This window comes from Canis lupus, chromosome 13 (genome assembly GCF_003254725.2).
Source record: "Canis lupus dingo isolate Sandy chromosome 13, ASM325472v2, whole genome shotgun sequence".
Classification (NCBI taxonomy): domain Eukaryota; kingdom Metazoa; phylum Chordata; class Mammalia; order Carnivora; family Canidae; genus Canis; species Canis lupus.
Window position 1 is genome coordinate 40739626 of NC_064255.1, and position 21846 is coordinate 40761471.

The window sequence follows — 21846 nt, forward strand, 5'->3', positions numbered from 1 at the left end:
ATGCTGTTTGATCTCAACTGTCCCAACTCCATGCTTCCTTGTTGGGAACCCGGGCCCTGACTGCCTAACTGTGCAACCAGCTCCTAACACTGACGCCCTACAATTGGTTAGGGGAAAAACCAGAGCACAACTTGGACAGGGGTTCGAGCCCAATTAAATCCCTTTAAAAAGGAGAGGATTTGGCCAGCCAACCGTCAGGCTCTTGAGACCTGACCCTTCTGTGTCTGACCACTTAAAAAACGCAACTGCCGCTGAAGGCTCTGCTCCATTCATCTCCAAATGGAACCAAGGTCCTTCACTGCTTGAACGTAAGAAGCAGCAAGTGCCAAGAGCTGACCCGGACCAGACGGAGGTCTTATCTCGACTGTGCACCCATAGACTGACTTCGGATCTGGGTCATTAACTCCCTGCACCCTCCTGTCATCTTGTTTGTTGTGTGGCTTGTCCTCTGTCCCAGTTGCGTGTGCTGTGTAAGAGGCCGAGCTTAACCACACGGGGAAATGTCATTGCATTTGGAATCCTGGCCCTGCTTTATAATTGTGACTTGACTTTGCTTTATGACTGAATAGAGCTGACACTGTGGAAAGACACAGGTCGTGCTGTGGGTCTCCACAGTGCACTCATGACACATCTTCTCCATCTTGACTTCTTGACTTGACTTCTTGGAGCTTCTCTACTGAATTTAGTAGTGATCCACCTTAGACCATGTAGACAAGACCTTCGTTTGAAGAAGGGCAGAAAATGGAATGCACTTGGGACCCTATCACATCAAGCCTGGATTACATAACTTTAGGCTATTAGGTAAAAAAGAAGTGAGCTTTTCTCTTGTAAATTAATCCATTATTTGTTATATTTGATATAGCAGCAGAATCTATATTCTATTAAAAGAAAACTTTCATGATTCTGGTTAAACACTTTCAAAAATATGTATTTCTACTCTTCTCAGAAAGGGACTTCCTTTAAAATCCCCATTCCTACTTAATCAATTATTCTAAACCTCTTGTAATCAAAACAGGGGATCTCTACTGTGCATGACTCCTAGATGTCTCTCTGATTATAATATGGAAGTAAAATAGTTAGTTAACAACTCTGAGTTGCTTACTATGTGATAGGTACTATGCTAGTTACTTCAAACCTATGAACACATTCAGTCCACACAGCAATCCTGTGATAGAAAAGCTATAATTATCTTCATTACAAATCTTTTGACCAAGATCACATAGCTTGTAAGTATTTGAACCAATATTCAAATCCAGAGAGTTGAAGCCTGAAGACGCCAGATCTTACAGACTCTTTAAGGGCCAACTGTGTACATTCCTCTCACCTTTATATTCAGCTTGAGTGAAGTCAGGTTCGTTACTCAATATGTGTCATGGTGGGAATATTTATATCTCAGAAATCGGGAAATGCAACAAATCAGAGGTGTTTTGTTTCTTGGTTTCCTTTGGAGAACTGCAAACCACTTATTTAAAAAAGCAGAAAAAATCGTCTAAAATTTTATATTCAAAAATGATCATATTCTGGCTGGAGATACTAACATCTGAGTATAATTACAGCACAGGATAATATAAGAATATTATAAAAATTATACAGAATTGAGGGAACAATTTAGTTTAAGTACGCCGGAAAAAAAAAAAAAAGACAACGGAAAAGTGGCATCTGAGCTAGACTTTAGTTCAAATATGATGAAGAGCTGGTATTAAATTTTCTGTGTGATTGTGATAGAATGATTGAATATAAGGGAAATCTTCAATTCTGTTTGTTCTTACATATTAAGATGTGTGACAAACTTAACTTTCCACTTAAGAGAGTGGTTATCTGTGCTTTATACGTATCGAGTACCTTGATAAGGTTTCTTGCTCATAAATATCTTCATCACTTCCTGATAGTTTCAACTTTAAAGATTAATTTCTAGAGTACTGAAGATTCCTCTTATTAAAATGCAAATATATCTGGAAGTCATTTTAATAGAACATCTTATCAGTTATTGGTTCTGAAGCTCTGACTGATTGGTAGTCCACAGAACTAGCCTCCTTGACCCTGGACTGTAAATTCAAGATAATCAGCACTTTAGAAATAATCATGACCTTGGTTTAGTATGGAAAGGGAAACTTCAATCAATACTTTAATGTCTCACCTTTTTTTTTGGTCTCATTTCTAATCACTAATTCAAAGTACTTAAGTCCAATGGCATTTCTCCTTGTCAAGCTTACATAGCACAGTTTATACATTCGGTAATGAAGTAAATTCCATAGCAACAATATGTATTCTAGACTTCATATATTTTGTGTTTACCTGATTAATAAGTTAGTTTTCAGTGATGACACTCAGTCTTGATATTTCTTAATATTTACCTGAAATACACGGCCAGTAGATTGTTATCATGTTTTGCTTTGACCGGTCTTACTCTGATTGCCATGTTTCCTTCCGCTGGTCTGTGACTTGGATCTTATTTCTGTTAGCTTGCTGAAAGTTGAAAAGTTGATTCCTAGCTTGCTGACCTGAGCCTCTGTACATTGCCTACTTCTGAATTTGCCATTACCATGGTCCTTCAACTCTTGGGACATACTCATTCTTTGCTGGACTTTCCAGAGGGTAATTTATCCACTTCTCAGCAGTCATCAAACCAGTGAGACCTACCCTCCATCATGTCTTGATTCCTCCTCTACCCTAAAGCTAGTTTTGTGCCTTGGGGCTGGAAGCTGAGTGGCAATTTCAATTTCTTAGCTAAGAAGACCTCCCGTTTTAGTTTTCCCCAGTGCCTACTCAAACCTAAAAAAAAAAACATGATATTGGTCAAAGATGCCAGGTAGAGGGAATAAACAGGACAAGTGAATGGGATGGTGATACAGGCAGCAAAAGAATGGAAGTGGAAAGAACTCTTGAAAGCAAAGACCATTTCCTACTTCAAAATTTTGCCTGGTCCTACATTCTGCCGAAAGTACTTTGGAATAATCTGCAGCATGCTGTTTTCTAGATGTTAAACAGCTTCCTCTCACTAGTATGACAGAGGGATGAACAAATATGGACAAATGCCTCTTACCAATGGAGCTGTGCAAGTGTGAAATTAGCCACCTTATACACATAAATGTCATAGCAATATACAGCCTCTCAGTTATTGTGCCTGCATGGTCCAAGAGATACTTGACTTGGGGCTTTTGGTCCAGTGGGCAAAAGCCACTTAAACATTTTGTATTTCAGGTAAATTACTGTAATACCCCAATTCACCTTTTTTTTTTTTTAATAGGACTAAAATGAATGAATATGCGCTATTTTTCAATTTGTCTTTTGGTGCAGTCAGAATGGGTTGACTGCCTATGAAATAATTTTTTAGATTCAATAAAAAAATGAAAATAAATTTCATAGCAATGGCCTATTGTACACCTTTGCAAGTTTTTATTTTGATGGATCAGAATATTGAACTTTAGAATATTGAGTGGCATTTGCCATTTGCCTCACTGAAAGAGAATAAAATTTGTAATTTTTTTTTCAATCTACTTGTCCTTTATGACATTAAACAATATTTTAAGGGCCAAGAAGTATTTTCAGCTTCAACTTTTTAGGAGACAATAGCAAAGAAGAGAAATTGTTTAACTAGTTTTGTTTCATGTTTGAATGTTTTGAATAGTTTTCCCTGCATTTGTTCAATTTTATGCATCTACCAAATTTTATTCATCCACTTGCCTATTTACGGATACCCAGCTGATTTTAAATCTCAACTACTGAAATTTCATGACAATGGATAGCCTTTTATGAACAACCTCAGAGACCCAGGCAAAATTCCCTCTGGCACCCATACTGAGGAGTAGCCTTGGTAAAATGATAAAATTTACATATACTTGATTTCCCTAAATGGTGATAGATTTCATTATATAAAAGCTTCACTCTATTGCACTCTTGCCAGCACTACATAAGATTCCCATTATCCCACATTTTTACCAATAATTGGTATTATCAACCATTTAAAACAACTTTTTTTTTTAATCTTTTGCCAATCTGATCGGTAAAGAGTCCTTTCTGTTAATTTTAGTTTTTCTTTCTCTAATTACTAGTAAGGCTAGTCATGTGGATTTCTCCATCTAAAATTTCTGTTTTCTTAAAATTTCTGTTTTCTTAATATTTTATTTCTCCATTTGTACTATATTTATTTCTGTCATTTTGGTTGTTATGTCGATTTACAGGAGCTCTTTGTATATTTTAAATATTCCATCAATGTTTAGTTATCAAGATATTTTTTATTTATCAAAATATTTCTCTCCCAATCTGTCAGTCACTTACTATGAGTTTGATGTGCTAGAAATAATTGCTGCTATAGTTTGAATATTTATGTCCCCTCAATATTATTTTGAGATCCTAACCTCCAAAGAAGATGGGATTAGTAGGTGGGGCATTTGGAAGCTGCTTAGGTCCTGAAGGTGGAGCCCTCATGAAGGGGATGAGTGCTCTTTTAAAGAGAACCCAGAGAGTGTGTAAGCCCCTTCCATGATGTGAGGACACGCAGGAAGGCCAGTTATGAACCATTAAGAAGGCCGTCACCAGAAAGCAACCGTGTGAGTGCCTTGACCGTGGACTCCTCAGCCTTAGAACTGTGAGAAATTAGTTTCTCTTTATAAGCCACTCAACTTGTTGTATTTTGTTAGCAGTCCAGACAGATGGAAACATTTGTCTTTGTGGACCTTTGCTGATGTCTTCTGTGAAAGCATGTTGACCTGACCTGTCATACAGGTTACTTTTAGTAGCAGAGAAGCAGAAGCTACAGAAAAAGCACCAGAAGGAGAGGTTGAGAAAGAAAAGCCAGAGACAAGTTAGTTCAGAAGCAAAGAAGTAGATTCACTAAAGGAAGGATGGTACATGAAGAGGTGCGTGAGGCTGACTGCCTGACCACAGGCTCATAGGTGGTGCTGTTAGGAGTTAGTTGGACAGTTAGGGTGTCAAGGCCAGGTCCCCAGCAAGGAAATGTGGAGTCAGGGCAGCTCCAATAAACCAGCACTGACATCCTGTTTTGCAGTTTAGAGAGGACCACACTAGTACCCAGCTTTGCAGCCTTTGCAGATACGACTTCTGCAGAACAGCCTAAAATAAGAAAATTAACCATAAAGTACCTGTCACTCTTATAGGCAAGGGGCAGTTAAGACCTCAGATCCCAGATGTCAGCAAAAAAGAACTATCAGCACTTGGACATTAACCTAATAGGTAGACAGATATGTGACCAAAGCCCTGATTGGCACGACTCAGCACACCCTGATGGCTTAAGGAAACTTTACCTGTTCATTCTTCGAAGAGGTGTGACCAAGAACCTGGGCACAAAGGGGACACACATTGCCACTGGATCACTGGAGTTTCTACTTGATATGAATACCCGTGAGTGAGGTTACACTTCTTGAATCTGCTGAATGAATCTCTTGTTTTCTAGCTTTTCTATGATTTACAATAAGATATCAACAGAAGTAACCAAAATCTGTATCTCTTCTTTATAATTTGAAGGAAGTGAAGTACAAAACTCTACACCCCAGAGCTATGTCTCCACCACCACACAACAGGCGTGTTTTATGTGACACGATACACTCCTTTATAATTGTTAGAACCTTCAGGAGAATTCAAGACCAAAAGAAATCGACTTTGATGGGCTCAGAAAAGTGAATTAGCCAATTAGAATGCATTAGTATGTTTCTCAGAATTTAATTCTCAATCAACTATATAATATCAGACCTATGTAATACAGCAGATTGTTTTCTTCTTTTTAGGAATTTGCATAGGATTTCTGGCAATCAATTTTAAGGTTCTATCCTTATATCCAAGGACATGACACTCATAGCAATCATAAATACAAAATTGCAGCTGGCAGTGGAGTCTATTATGTGCCACAGACTCTCTTAGAACAATTGTTTATTAACACATTTGATAGAGTGGAGGCAAAGCAATAGCTTGCAGTGTGATTTTTTAAATCCAGAATCTTCTACTTACGTTTAAACTTAATGAACTCTTTGGAACTAATTGACTTATATCACTAAACATCACATCATAATGACAGCCTCATTGGAATAGACTCTCTACAGAAAGTTGTTTCAGACTTCCCAAGGCATCTTTGGAGCTATCAGTAGTCACAAATTCAATTTAAATGGAACTTAGTTATTGAACAACATCAACAACAACAACAACAACAACAAAATATATATAGCTAAAAAATAAACCTTGTCAGATAGTTCACATTTGAAGAAGAGTTTATGAATCAAAGTAAACACGATTTTTTAAAACTAATATTGAAAAGTCAGTTGGCTACACCCATGCTTTTGGCACAAGACTCTAATATTTATGAAAGCTACTAGAGCATTGTGAATATGAAGTAGCACCAAGATCCAGATCCTGCAGCTCCTTATGTCCCTAATATCTTGGGGTTAGGGGAAGGCCTTTGTACAAGTGGCTTTGACAGTTCGGAGGCTATAACAGAAGATCATAAATTGGAGCACTTAAATAGAAATTTATTTCTCAGTTCTGGAGGTTGGTAAGTCCTAGGTCAAGGTGCCAGCAGATCCAGCATCTGGTGAGAACACTCTGAGTTGGGAGAGCTGTCTTCTTATTTTAATTTCACATGGTGGAAAGAAAGATTCTTTCTTTTCTTTCTTTCTTTCTCTTTCTTTCTTTCTTTCTTTCTTTCTTTCTTTCTTTCTTTCTTCTTTTCTTCTTTCTTTCTTCTTTCTTCTTTCTTTTCTTCTTTCTTTCTTTCTTTCTTTCTTTCTTTCTTTCTTTCTTTTTCTTTCTTTCTTTCCTTCCTTCCTTCCTTCCTTCCTTCCTTCCTTCCTTCCTTCCTTCCTTCCTTCTTTTCTTTCTTCCTCTTAAGACAGAATCACATTTTATTTTTATTTTTTTTTAATTTTAATTCTCATCTCTTTCATTTATTATCAGAACATCAATCCCACTCAGAAGGGCTCCACCTAATTACTTCTCAAGGGCCTTACCTCTTAATATCATTACACTAGCAGTTAGTATCCAATCTATTAATTTTGGTGTTGGAGGCAACACAAACATTCAGTTCATGCAATAGAGCTAATTATCAGATGACCATCAATGATGCTACTGCAGATGCCCAAATTATATTAGTTCATTGAAAAATAGAGTTAATCATATACAATTCCATATACTATTTCCCTGGAGATCCTGATTGATTCAAGATGTTTAATATGCTCTATTAGTAAGATTAGTAAGATAATTGAGTGGTAAAAGAAAAATATATACAATATAAACCACCAATGTTTTGCACTACTTTATCCATGCTTCTCTTATTCTCCCCACTGAGTTAAAACACTACTCATCGATGTAAAAGAAAGAAACAAATTAAACATTTTGTAGAGACACTTCAATATTATACATATATATAAGAAACATCAGTTTCTTTTAAAAAGTTATTTAAAGCTAAGGTCCTTCATTACCAGAGAAAGGACATATTTTAGGATTCGAATTCTCAGCATGAGAAGGCTGCCCAAATGTCCAATACTTATTGGTGTGCAGGTGCAGCTTTAACTGTTCCATACCAGAGTGGTTCTCACAACTGGTGCTCCTCACTTTAGTGTGTTTGTATGATACTGACTCAGGAAATGGTAGATGTTATTGAAAGACTGACTGCTTAGTCTAATGAAGAATAGCCTTATATACAAAGCAAAACAAAAATCATCAGACCAGCTCTTGTGCTGTTATTTGAGTCAAGATCAAAGATAAGGCAAAGATTAAATATGTCCTTGGGTCATCAGCAAAACCTAAGAACTAACTTTTTAAAAAATTATGTGAACAAGGGTTCTTTTTTCTTCACAACCTCGCCAACATTTCTTATTTCTTGTCTTTTGATTCCAGCCACTCTGACAGGTGTCAGGTATCATCTCATTGTGGCTTTGATTTGCATTTCCTTGGTGATTAGTGATGTTGAACATCTTTTCACGTGTCTGTTGGCAAATTGTACGTCTTCTTTGTAAAACACCATGGAGGTTCCTCAAAAAAGTAAATCTCCTCCCCTTTAAAAAAAGAATTGATAATTTATATTTTATTTCAGTTATATTATAGGATTTTCCAGGAATTATTTATAATAATGCCTTAGCTAAAAGATTTTTATTGTGATGTTATTAAAAAGTCCAGAAGAGATTTTAGTTCCTATGAGAATAGTTGTTATAATTTGTTCAGATTTTAAAAAATCTTTTCATGGAGCAAAGCAATGAAGACTTAAAATTTCATATTAAATATTCTCATCTGTCCTAAAAAAAAAATTATGATTGTGACAGAGTCCTCAAGATAATATGAATTGATTTTAATCTGAAATGTTTACTGTGCTTATCCTGGCTCACTTTGCCACGTATGTGTTATTGGGCACTATCTTAGGCACCGTATGACAACAGGACCATTAGATTGCCAAATACATACAGGAAGGAAAGGAGTAATGTTACATTCTAAAATTCCTATACTATCTACTTTATAAACAATATTGTAATAATCTCTCAGGGTGGCTAAAATATTTAGTTTAAGAAGCTGTGATTCTAGGGACACCTGGGTGGCTCAGTGATTGAGCGTCTGCCTTTAGCTCAGGGCGTGACCCCGGGATCCCAGGATCGAGTCCCCCATTGGCCTCCCCACAGGGAGCCTGCTCCTTCAACTGCCTGTGTCTCTGTGTCTCTCTCTGTGTCTCTCATGAATAAATAAAATCTGAAAAAAAAAGTTGTGATTCTTTTTATATAACAGATCTCTTTTAATGCAGCAGATGTTTGCTTCTTTTTAGAAATTTGCATAGAATTTCAAATTTGAGCCACCCAGGCTCTCAGAAGTTGTGATTCTAGGGAGCTCTGGAATGTACATCTCATTTTCCCTCTTGAACAAAAGTCTAGTTTTGGTTCCCCCACCCCTTCTTGATCCCAGTTGAAAAATGATAAGGAATCAGAGTGAAGTCCTTCAGTAATTTTTATCAGTAAGAAACTATTATGCTGAAACATTCATATGCTGCCTTCTTACCATTGCCACAAGTGCCACAATGTATTTGTAATCAGATAAAGTTGGGACATGTGTCATTCATTACTGCATTTGTATTGGGCATCTACATTAGATGGGTGATAGGAATAAACAGTGGCCAAAAACTTGCTCTATTTCTATCCTGGAATAATTGAAAATGCAGTGGGAGAGTATCCTGGAATGAATATTGTTTCCCCCAGATTTATGTCAAAACAGATGTGAATTTATTTGGAAGTAGGATCTTTGCAGATGCAATTGGTGAAAATGAGGTCATACTGGATTATAGTGAGCCCTAAGTTCCACCAGTAGTGTCCTTATGAGAAGGCTATGTGAAGATACATAGCAAAGAAGGTCATGTGATAATGGAGGCAATAAAGTGGTATTTCTACACACCAATGGATGCCAAAGGTTGCCAGCAATGCACATCAAGTTAGGAGAGAAGCATGGAGCAATGTTATGGACTAGATATTTCTATATCCCCTCATAATTCATATGTTGAAATCCTAACCCCCAATGAGATAGTATTTGGAAGAGGGTCTTGGGGAAGTAATTAGGTTTAGATAAGGTCATGGAAGTGTCATCCAAATGACAAGAGCATTGTTTTTATAAGAAGAGAAAGGCATTAGTCTTCCTATCATGTGAGGCTATAGCAAGAAGATCACAGTCTGCAAAAAAGGAAGAGTATTCTCACTAGACAAGAGGTTGGCCAGCTCCTTGAACTTAAACTTTGTAGCCTCCAGAACTGTGAGAAATACATTTCTGTTGTTTAAATCACCTTTTATGATATTCTGTTGTAACTGTCCTAACCAAGACAGACACTGGCACTGAGAAGTGAGTGTCTGTTTGAAAGCAGAAAATGTGAAAGCAGCTTTGAAAAAGGGTAATGAGTAGAAGCTGGAAAAAAAATTGAGATGCATGCTAGGAAAAGCTGAGATTGCCATGGAGTGACTTTTAAAAGTGACTCTGATGAGAGTTTTTTTCTAAGGAGGTGTTGTAGGAGTGGCTTGGTTCCTAGTAAAATGCAAGAAGAAGGAAAGGAATTGAAGAAGGAACTGTTCAACAAAGAATGAGAACTTAGAGATTTGGAAAATTTGTATCCAATCCATATTGCAAGAAATTCTTATTTGCAAGGATTTGCAAAATCTTGCAGAGAAAGCATTCTCTCTCTCTCTCTCTCTTTAAAGATTTATTTACTTATTTGAGAGAGAGCAAGAGCATGAGCTGGAGAGGCAAAGGGAGAGGAAGAAAGAATCTCAAGCAGACTGCACCAAGTGGCAGGATGCAGGGCTCCGTCTCACTACCCTGAGATCACAGCCCTGAGATCATGCCTTGAGCCAAAACCAAGAGCTTAAGGCTTAACAGAACTATGCCACCCAGGTGCCCCAAGAAAGCATATTCTGACGAGAGCATCAAGGGTGTGGCTGTGCAAACATTTAGGGGATTAGTATGGATGTGACCCACGAATGTCATGAGCAACCCTAGCAGGAATGGAAAGGTATTGAACTGAATGGAAAGGTATTGAGATAGATTGAAAGAAGGCTGTCACACTTAGACTTTCCAGGACAAGGTGCTAAGATTATTGTTAGGAGTCAGTTGGATAGGTAGTCAGAGCCAGAGCCTCCAGCAAGAAAATACGGAGTCAGGACAGCTAAAATAAAATAGCACCAACATCCTGTTTCATAGCTAAGGCAGGACTGCACTAGTATTCTCTTTTGCAGCCTTTGCAGAAATGACTTCTACGAAACGTCCTAAAATAAGATACTTAAACACAGAAGCATATGTCACTCTCACAGACAAGGGGCAGTTAAAACTTCAGCCCCCAGATGTCAGAAAAATTACATATATTATTTTCAATAATCTCTAGGCTCATATTTTATGTAGAATTGCAATATTTTAAAATAGTAATTCTCAATTATCTCTTTTATTGCTTCTTATTTCAGTGACACAACCAGAATGACACAAATCAATGAAAAAATAGAAAATGATGAGACTATAGACAAATTTTTAAAGTTCTAGGCTAGCTCTAAAACCCATGTAACTTATTTAGATGATATGTTTGAATATTAAACGTGCAAAAATTGCCTGATTTATTTTCAATTTGGTGTCTAATTTCAATTGAGAAAAATAGTGCCAGAGAAACTTTATGAGTTAGCTATAATTATCTAATTTATTTTATTAGCTGAATATGACTGTGGAAAATTTAAATAAGACACTTAAAATAGTTACTCTAAAAATATAACAAATTAGCATGACAAATAGCTTTTCTACAGCTAGGCAGGGTGGCTGCCAGAAGGACTTCCTTTCCTGTAGAAGGATTTTCCCAAGAAGTTGTTCGTTTCCAACTAAATTCTGTGCATTTGAGCAAACTTTGGTTGTTTTTCATCAATAAAAACAGACATGTATACTTTATTTCAAATTGTCACAGTCTCATGGTTTCCTAATTGATGTATTTTAGTTTATAGAAGCAGTAGAAATAAAGTCGGAAGAAGGTCAACTTTTTCTCACTCTTGGTTAAGAAATTACTGAGACTTGTTAGTTTTTCTGTGACTTGAAGGTATTCAATCCCATGGGGTTAAGGCCACATTTATTAAAATTGATTTTTATGAATAAAAAAAATTAAATAGGGCATAAATCCAAACATTTTCAGAGATCTTTCAAAAAATAAAAAGAAAAAGAAAGAAGAGCTAAGAAAGACACATACAAAAGGTAAGGAATAATAGATAAATCCACCTAAAATAGAGGTCTACAAGAAAACTGGAGAACAGAGAACACGAGATAATTTAATATCATAAATTTATATTATATATAAATAGGGAAAAATATAATCAAATCCATCAGAGCCATCTCCAGAGCCCATTATGAGCACAGACTCAAGTGGAGACTTGGTGAAAAGGAAAGGCAAAAGTCTAATATATAACAGATAAATACATCTCAGCAAGAGAACAGCTTGCCATGCACTGGGAAATACTGGGATCACAATCAAGAACTGATAGATCAAAGGACCAGCTTCTGAGAAATCCAAAGGCAAGTTCTTGAAGCGCACAAGAACAGAAGCAGCATGTTGCTTGGAATGAGGAGACCAGGATAGGACTTGGATGCTGTATCCCTTTGATATGTAAAGAACAGTTATTAAATAATAGAAATTAAGATTAAGAAAGGAAATTCAATTACAAGGTTAGAAGGTGTACCAACCTTCCTAAAGAAAGGTGCCCTTGAATAAAACAACCACAACAAAAAGCTAGTCATTTACTAGCTTAAGTTGGGTTTCCTAGATGAAATGGGCCCAAATGAGAATCCCTGTGCAAGTGAGATGTGAAATGAGTGGTCCCAGGATAAACTGGAAGGAAAAAGCTTCAGAGCACTGGAAGGAGACAGGAAGAAAAGCATGATCGGGAAGGGGAAGATGTTAAGCAAGGCTGTAGTTTCAAGTGATGTTCATATTCATCCCATCCTACAGGAACTCTGGTGCATAAATGAACCATAAACTTATTGTATCCCTTGAGGGTACTGGTTTGCTTGCTGTAGGTCTTCACAGATCGGTCATTGGGTTAGCACGGGGAAATGGCAATTTCCAGGTGATACAGCTCCAGTTATCCGAGAGCAAGCCCCTTGGAGAAATTTGAAAGTGTGAAATTTGAAAGTGTGAGAAATTTGAAAGTGTGAAAGTATATAAGCAGCAATACCCACAGCGCCTAAGGGAGGATGCACCCAATCAGCAAAGAGATTCTATGATATCTAAGCAGAGCACCGAGAATGGCTACTGCAGGCAAATCCCTGACCACTCTCTACATAAAAGTGTATTGAGACATTTGAATATAAACAGGAAGTAAAAACTAATAGAAGATAGATCGAAATATTTTAGCTGATGAAAATGCTTTCCATCAAACAACAAAAAGCAGAAGAAAACTATGACCACAACACTTGAATAGAATTAAATATCGTTTATCAGGCACTTACAGATAAGAAAAAGTAATTGAACACATGAATCAAAGTTTATAACATAAGTGGAAAAAACCCTCAGAATCTGTGAAATGAGAGCCCATTTAGACTCAGGAAAAGAAATGGGAGAAAGAGAAAAAGTAACTTTAGAAAAATTAAATTATAAGGTGTCAGAATAAAATACATTTGACTGAAGATATAATAAGAGTCTTGAAAAATTACATGAAAATATCTCTGAGAACAAAATGAAATAAATAAAAAGGTGAAAAGATTCAGACAAGGCAATTGATGCAGAGAACAGGAAAGACAGTCCGTTGTACATATAATTTTAGTTCTTAAAAAGCAAAAATAATGAGGCAGATGTAATACTTAAAACTTTAGTTCACAAAAAAATTCTGGAAATAAATGACTCAATTTGAAAAATCACCATATACCTGAGACAAAAATGTACTAGAACAGAAAGTTATGAGAAACAGACTAATAAAACTATTAGACTTCAAACATTAAGAAAAAAAATTGACCAAGTTGCAAAAGAAAGGACACTGGATTTTCTTCAACTTCTCAGTCATATTTTAAAAGCAACCAAATGTGGGCCAAGGATTTTATAGTGAGCTACGTTGTTCTTAAAGTATCAAGTACATAGGAAAATAGCTTTAAATATACAAGAGCTCAGGAAAGACTGTCTCAGGAGGCATTCCTAGGAGGAGGAATCGCTGTTAGAGGAGAAGCTTTATTCAAACAAGAGATTATCAAACACCACAAAAGACAAAGAAGTAGACTTGGACAAATGAAGATATAATTTTTATTTAAGTACGTTGATTTCACATCACGAAATGCCAAAATAATAAATAAATTTCACGTCACAAAATGCCAAATAAATTTGGAATGGGTTTTGCTCCAGAGCTAGAAAAGTGTATTCTAAAGTTTAAATTTAAAAAATAAAAAAAAAAAATAAATAAATAAATAAATAAATAAATAATAACATGCTACTAGCATAACACAGAAGGAACTGGGGGAAAAAGAAGCATTGAAAGAGCTCTGTCCATAGAATTAGTAGATTTTGAACATATTATAAATCCTCAATTTAAAAAAAACAAAGTGTAGGGGCACCTGGGTGGCTCAGTGGTTTAGCATCTACCTTTGGTTCAAGTCGTGATCCTGGGGTCGTGGGATAGAGTGTCCCTTAAAATATGGGAAACACAAAATCGCACTGTGATCATCTTTCCCAGCTATTAGATTGGACACAGATTGGCAATACCCTGTGAGGAAACAGGGACTCTCTTACACTGATGGGACTTTAAAATAGTGTCTTTCTTTGGAGGGACGTTCAGCAGCATATAGCATTAAGTATGTAAGTATTTATCCATTTACTCAACAATTCTGCTTCTAGGAATTGAATTCCGTCAGTTTAAAGCAACAAGAAACTAAAACGACAAACATTATGTATAATGTTAATCATTTTGAAATTAGTTATAATAGCAAAAATGCTGAGAATATCCTTAATTCTCATGCGGAGAGCAGCTGACTCATCTGTCCTTTCTGTACGTCCTTTTGTCCACAATGGCGTACTATGTGTCTTTATTTTATTTATTTATTTATCTACTTACTTATTTACTTATTTATTTTTCTATGTATCTTTTAAAAAGAAAAGAAATATGAATATTTTGTGTTTGTGTGTGTGAAGAGAGAGAGAGAGAGAGAGAGAGTTTAATGGTTTAGAATAATGGATTTAGCAGATTTTGACAGACCAGAGATGATAGATTAAATAGATGATAATAGATTGAAGATAGATATACAGATAGGCAGGCAGGTGAATAAATGGATAGACACATGAGTGAATAGATCTATACATCTATATCTATATTTATTTTGATATCTAGAAGGGTGACCAATTGGGCAAAACATGAACCACTGGTGAACCTCAGCAAAAGGTCTAGGCGTATTAGTTGTATTTACTTCAAATCACATGAAACTGCAGATATTTGAGCAGTTTTAACCTATAAAAATAGCAGTTCCATAGAGTTCAGCCTAGGCAGAAGGGATGCTCCTATACTTTTCACCTAGTCCACTGATGTTTTTGTAAATTAAAAACAGTCTTATACGCTTCACCTACCCAATTCTTTCAACTTTTCCAAAGGTCTGAAACTTTTCAAACAAAATGTTGCAGACCTTAACAAAAATGCATTTTTCTCAAAAGGTCTGAATATCCTTAACTCTATGGGGGGGTAATAAAGAGGGAAGGGAATCACAGTTGTAAAGGACGGGCTTTGTCCTATGAGTCCTTTGAGCCCTTACCTTGATGTATAAAGGGATGATTCAAAGGAATTAAGGGACATGGGTAAGTTTCTATACTTTGAAAAGTTTATGCAGCTAATAAGTGACAGGAAACTCTTCCCATAGAATCATGAATAGAACACGGTTCTCTATTAATTTTTGTTTGTGGACTGGAAATTAAAGGGCTTGATGATAGAAACCTAAAGCTGAAATGACGTTGGGAAATTTCCGCAGTCATGGACAACCCAACCTGTAACGGCAATCATCTAAATTTTTCTAAATGCGTTCCAAATTCATTTTATGCAGTTTAACTTTTCATCTATTGATCTTAGATTATATCTCACATATTTCTAATATTGAAAGCAAGTCCTTAACTGATGCGTTGTTCTGGGTGAAAAGTGCTCTGGTGCATCCTCACTGGCCGTCTGCTTTCCCGGCCCTTCTTCCCCACTTCACACCTAGGATCCTCAAAGTACACGTCATTGGCCTCTAGTCGGAGAACGGCAGTCTGCTGATCAAACACTCAGTGTCATTTACCATCTGGCAAATTCTTCCATGGCTTACAAAGTACAGTTTCTTTTCTTGTCATCAATTTCTCAGTGTCAGAACAAGATCTTCTAGGAATGGGGAAAAAATATTGCCGTTCGCACAGAATCTCAAGTGTCAAACAGAGAATGTACATTTCAGCCTATTTACCAAACTTGTAAAGTTTTGAGATTCTGGAAATTCTCTTTTAATGTACAGGTGGCTAACTGGTGGGTGGTGCAGTAGGAAAAAGAACAGAAAGAGAAAAGCAGGTCGTACCATCCAGAACCCAACCCAGACCTTCAGCACTTTCTCCGCATGGTTGGGGTTACTAGAATCTAATAGGTTATATCTAAGGTTGTAAAAAGCCTTACTCAGATAAAAACCCTTACTCTTTTTAACGTTGTTTATATTTAAAAAGCAAAGAGTATGGCCGGAGATCTATTTCAAATGCAGTAAGCTTCATACTGATTTTGATGTGTCTTGAAGTTGAAAATGATATGCACATTGAGAATCTGCAACTGGCATGTTAATGTTGCATCAGCCAACATGGGCACTCATGATGCAGAGACGCAGGCAAGGGTCAAGACTGGGAAGAAACGTCCTTGCACAAAGCCTTAAAGTCATGGCTCCGGGTAACATGGAGAAAGTTGAGGTAGAGAGACATACAAAAACCTGAATATTATCTTCTTGTAAAGGAACATCCTGGGATGAGGAGGTATTGATTCTGAATTTAAAGTTCCTTGCAGAGTGACGGAAGAGGTATTTGATGCATCAAGACATTCTAAGGGAACAGTTGCTCTAAGATAAGTTACAGACTCATGAAAACACAACCATTTCATCCCAGGTGGTTAAAAGGACCCTAGTTCTTGGCTGTGCAGCCAACATGGGCAGTCCCTTGTCTTTAGGAAGCCACTTTTCTCTTGCAGCACATGATTGCTCTAGAGAAGCCTTCGGGAAGTCATGGCTGGTTGCGCGGATCGCTTTGTTACCTGCAGATTTGGGGCTTTTGTGGAGTTCTGGCCTTTTGTCATCATTTGTGTTTGTTTGGCTGCTTTCGGGGCCGGCCCATTGCTATCTGCCAGGCCGGTGTTGACAGTGCTCCCTGGCGTTACTCATGTTGGCTGCAGAGTTCACGTTCTCACATATAAGGGTTCTTCTTCCAGGGCAAGACTTGCAACAGCCATGACTAGTTCCTAAAGTATTAAATATGCAAGACTTGAAATTTTAAGGTGATCCATTGACATTAGTTATCAGGAATAGTATTTTTTTTTTTAGAAAAGAAACATCAGAACCGACACAATTTTTGTTCCTCTTCAGTTGCTTCCACTGAGTGATAAGGGGATTGTCGGTCCTGGAGAGTCAGCAGCTCTGTGGGAGCAGTCGAGAGGGCCAGGGGAAGCTCTAGTTTTAGGTTCTAAAGAAGCAGCTTCCTTCCTGAGGCATCTCTTATACCCCCAGGAAGCTCCTAAAGTGCTCTTCCTCCTCCAGACCATCGCCCTGGTCGGTGCCCCTGCTCTCCTCATCTCTTAACAGAACTATAGTTCCTCGGGAGCCCAGCTCACACCATGTAGTTGCATCCCTGAGAGATAGAACCTAGACATGTTAATTAATATGAGCTTGGCAATGGACAACCGTTTGATGACTTAACAAGACATTTCAGTACCCTTGTAAAACATTTGATTAGGTCCACAGTTTTCTAAATTACAAGGTAAATGGTCATGCTTTTGAAGAATCCAGAAGAGCTCTATCTTCCTTGCTTTTGTTTCCTATTTCCCTCTATGCCCTGAATACGTGTGAACTTTCAGAAAAAGTTATATTTTCCTTGCGTCACGTGGATATTCTTATTAGAACTTATAATTAAATACCTCTTCGGCTTTGTAGCTAAAGGAGCTTGAAGCCATGTAGCAGTGTACCCAATTTCCATTAAGTTGTCTTGCTCACAGCTTTTAATATAAACAGAGTAACATATTTTCCTCCGGCAATTTGAATGAGTTTTCTTCAATTTACAACTTCAAGAACCTGTATATGAAATTCATATATGACCTGCTTGCTAGTCTGCCGTAAATCCAGAGTTTTCTAAGCAATTTAGATTTTATTTTACTTGACAACTAAATTTTATTTTAATTTTAAAAGGTGTTAGCGAGGCTGTTTGACTACTCTTCAAAAAATTTTATGCATGCAAGATGTTATGATTATCCATATTAAGGGAACAAGTTCACCAAGATGCCATATTCTTGGTATCCAATTAAATAAAAAAAAAAACAAAAACATGTTTTATACTTTCATTTCTTTCATAAAAGAGAGTTCTAAGGAAATACTATTTGGAGCTAACTTATATTAAGGATAAAAATATATCCACAAATTATTTTAAAGTTTCATTTACAAATGTGAAGATTTTATTGAATTCTACTGTAAAACTTGAAGATCTGCCTACTATTACAAATCGCTTAAACATGTTTATTGAATGCCTACTATGCAAATCATAAAAGTACTAATTCTTACAAGTGTAATTTTTTCTGACAACTAATAAAAAAACTGAATGTTTTTGTGTTTTATTTATTTTAAAATAGCATGTCCTGGAATATGAAAACCAAAATTTATTTTGTAATATATTATTCATATAAGCAATCGATTAGACACTTATCCTTTAAAATTGAATAAAATATTTATAGCATACTTGGTTCAAAATGTTTTATAAATACATAGATAAATATGTCTTAGAAAAATATTAGGGTAATACTAATGGAAATAAATCTTACGTGGACCTATTTCCAGGAAATGTTTCAAAAGACCAAGTAGTTGAATAATTTGCCCATGGATGTCTTTATCATTTAGTATCTTTCCTTTTTTCCTCCTTGGTAAGTCAGCTGCCAGTCCCAGGTTAAGATTGAGAAAAATAATCTCCTGGGAGTCCTTGGGTGTTGAGTATATTGGTCTCACTCACAGACATATCTGAAAATTAAGGCAAACTTTCTCTCTTCCCTGCTTGCTGAAATGAAAGGCTAGACAACTTCAAAGTACATGTCTACTTTCCTTTCCAGCCAATCAAGAGGAACATCTTTGTGAAGATTATGCTGCATTTCCCAACCTTGGATTATTTGATAAATCTATGAAAATTGTATACATTTAGAAGATTTTTCAAAGCTTAGCATAGAGTATCAAGATGCTTCATAAAACACAGTATCTTCCTTAAGCACAAAATGCTAAAAGTGATGAAATTACAATGGACTCTGGGATAAGGCTGCACAAAAGATGGAGATAAGCTCAACAATATCACCCTCTAAGTAGTTTCCTCTGCTTATGATTCAAGTTTTTTTCTTCTTTTTTTAAATTATGAAATTATTATTCATAATAATAACAATATTTAATGAAATATGAAAGTTAGTATATCTGGAGTTCATTATAACATTTTGGAAATTTCTCTGGGTTACTTTTAGCCTGTTACATGCTTATTTCCACAGTGGAAGATTTCATGTAGACAGTCAGGCTTCCACCTAAAGATCTAAGGACTGATCGTTCCCATTACTGCCAATGCAGAATGCTGAAATAAATTATTTTTATTTAAGATGGAAGTAGCAAAGTTTTAGACCATATGACAAAGTTCAAAATGTACGGTGGTATCACAATTAACTCCAGCCTAGCTACTAGGCTGGATAGAGTGTTGTTCAAAAAAGCAGTAAATATGACTCTAGAAGTGAGTGTGAGAATTAAAGAAAAAAAAATTATAGAGAAAGAGTATGCAAGAAAATCCCCCCCTCCATTAAAACTGCTCTTGAATATCTTTTCTTCCACTCTGACTTTCATCTTTAGGCTGACACAAAAGTATCAGTAACTTTAGGTTACCACAAAAGTGTTTTTTTTTTTAAGTTTTATTTATTTATTTGAGAAAGAGACAGAGAGAGAGAAAGAGTGAGTAGGAGGGAGAGGGAGAGAGAATCTGAAGCAGACCCAGAGCTGAACACAGAGCCCTACAAGGGGTTTGATCTCACTACCTTGAGATCATGACCTGTGCAGAAACCAAAAGTTGGATGCTTAACAAACTGAACCAGATGCCCCAAAATATTTCTTTAATATTTGCTTTAAATGAAGTCACACAAGGTTTCTTTTTTCTTTTCTTTCTTTCTCCTTTCTTTCTCCTTTCTTTTTTTTTTTTCTTTCTTTCTTTCTTTCTTTCTTTCTTTCTTTCTTTCTTTCTTTCTTTCTTTCCTTCCTTCCTTCCTTCCTTCCTTCCTTCCTTCCTTCCTTCCTTCCTTCTTTTTTCTTTCTTTCTTTCTCTCTTCTTTCCTTTTTTTAACATAAGGGACATAAAACTCAAAAAAGTCAAATAATTTGACAAATATATTTTATGAAATATTCATTTAAATTATCACCATCTCATAAAAACCAGCTCTCTTGAGTTTGTAAGAAATATCATGAGTATTTTTTACCACTGGAAAAACAGGGTACAACTGAAGATTAAATAAATATTTGTCAGTCACACTATTTTCTTCATCTTTGGTACTGGGATATTATTGTAATCTATCACAGGGTCTGTACAAGTCACTCTTTTGCAGTGGAATTGAGAATGCAAAAGAGGAAGTAGAAGGATAAAATAAATAGTTGGAAGAAGAACTTAAAAATATGAGATTACTGCAGGGAAAATCATTCAATTACTTCTTCTAAGGACAAAGAAAAAATAAAATGACATTTGAGATTTAAATCTGAAATTAAGACAATATTGAGTGTTTTTATGGAGCAGAATAATATGCCAAGATGGTGCTTTAAGTCCCTTTCTAAGGATTCCTTAGGAGTGAAAAAGATTGTCAGGCACCTATTTTAGGAATAATTTTGCCTAAGATGCAGGAGATAGACTAAATAACCTCTCAAGGTCCCTTTGTTCCAATCTTTAAATAATTATTTAAATGAAATCAAGAATTAAATGCCTGCTTTGACTTGCAATATCTCGGTGCACTGACCTGGGCTTTGTAACTTAATATCTATGAGTACTAATCTATTTTAACTAGATAGGAACAGAAAAAATGAATTGCAAAACATGTTAATGAGATCAAAGATCTCAATATATCTTGCATGGTTCCAAGACCCAGAGGTCAAAATCCAGAAGGAGGAGGAGTGAAGTGGAGGAGAATGAAAAGGAGGAGCTTCATACAGAGTTGAGCTTTTAAATGCAGATGCTGTGAATGAGGGCTGAACCTAATTATATTTCACTGTGTACGTGATGAAAATGCACCCTTAGTTGAAAACCCTCTTTTCTATGGGTCGTTATAACTGAACAAAGTTACATTTCAACTGAATGAAGATTTTATTTCCTTATTGTGACCTCACAGTAGCCACTTCCAATTATAAAAATTATCGTCTGAATAACAGTGACAACTCATTAAAACTGCCATCCCTACATGAATAAGTACCACTAACTTTTATTCATATCCTTCACATTATCAAATACAGTTTTTTTTTTTAAAGTATAAGATTTCGAGATTCTTCTTTAACCGTCATTCGTATCATAGGCTGATACTAAAAGAGGAATGAAAATTCAGTTTGGGGAGATGAATCTGTAGTAGACACATCAATTTATAATTTCACATTAAAAAATAACGTTGGTGATGCTTCACAATTTGATTCTTAGATTACTCTTCCTTAAATCAAACTGACTTCTCTCTTTTTAACTATTGTGTGAATAGTTCCAATGATAAATTATAACGTAAAAAAATTAAACAGAATATCCAGAAATTGAGAAGTTGTAGGGAGGAGCAGATACCTGAAGAAGCTGTGCACTGAGTATTAAATTGATTTGCCTCTGTTTGCACTCAAGTCAATTTGGTCACCTGTAGGTATGCACATGCGTGCGCCTATACCTGGGACCTAAACACTGTCGTTAAGGATTCTCTTCATAGTGGGGAATCTGGAGGGCTCAGGCGGTTAAGCCTCTGACTCTTGATTTCGGCTCAGGTCATGATCTCAGAGTCTGGAGAGAGAGCCCCACATGGGACACTGACTCAACACGGAGTCTGTTGGATATTCTCTCTCTCTCTCATTCTCTTTCCGCCTCCCCTTTCTGAAAAATTAATATATCAATCTTTCCATAGAATGTTCTCTAAAAGGACAAGGACAACATCCTTAATC

General features: G+C 36.2%; 1 long non-coding RNA gene across 1 annotated transcript in view; it reads left to right on the forward strand.

The window, feature by feature from the left end:
• Positions 1-594: 594 nt before the first annotated feature.
• Positions 595-21846, forward strand: part of LOC118352368 (uncharacterized) — a 53240-nt gene continuing 31988 nt past the window's right edge. The window contains exon 1 of the long non-coding RNA XR_004809391.2: positions 595-801. This is a non-coding gene — a long non-coding RNA (uncharacterized LOC118352368). The remainder of the gene's footprint in view (positions 802-21846) is intronic.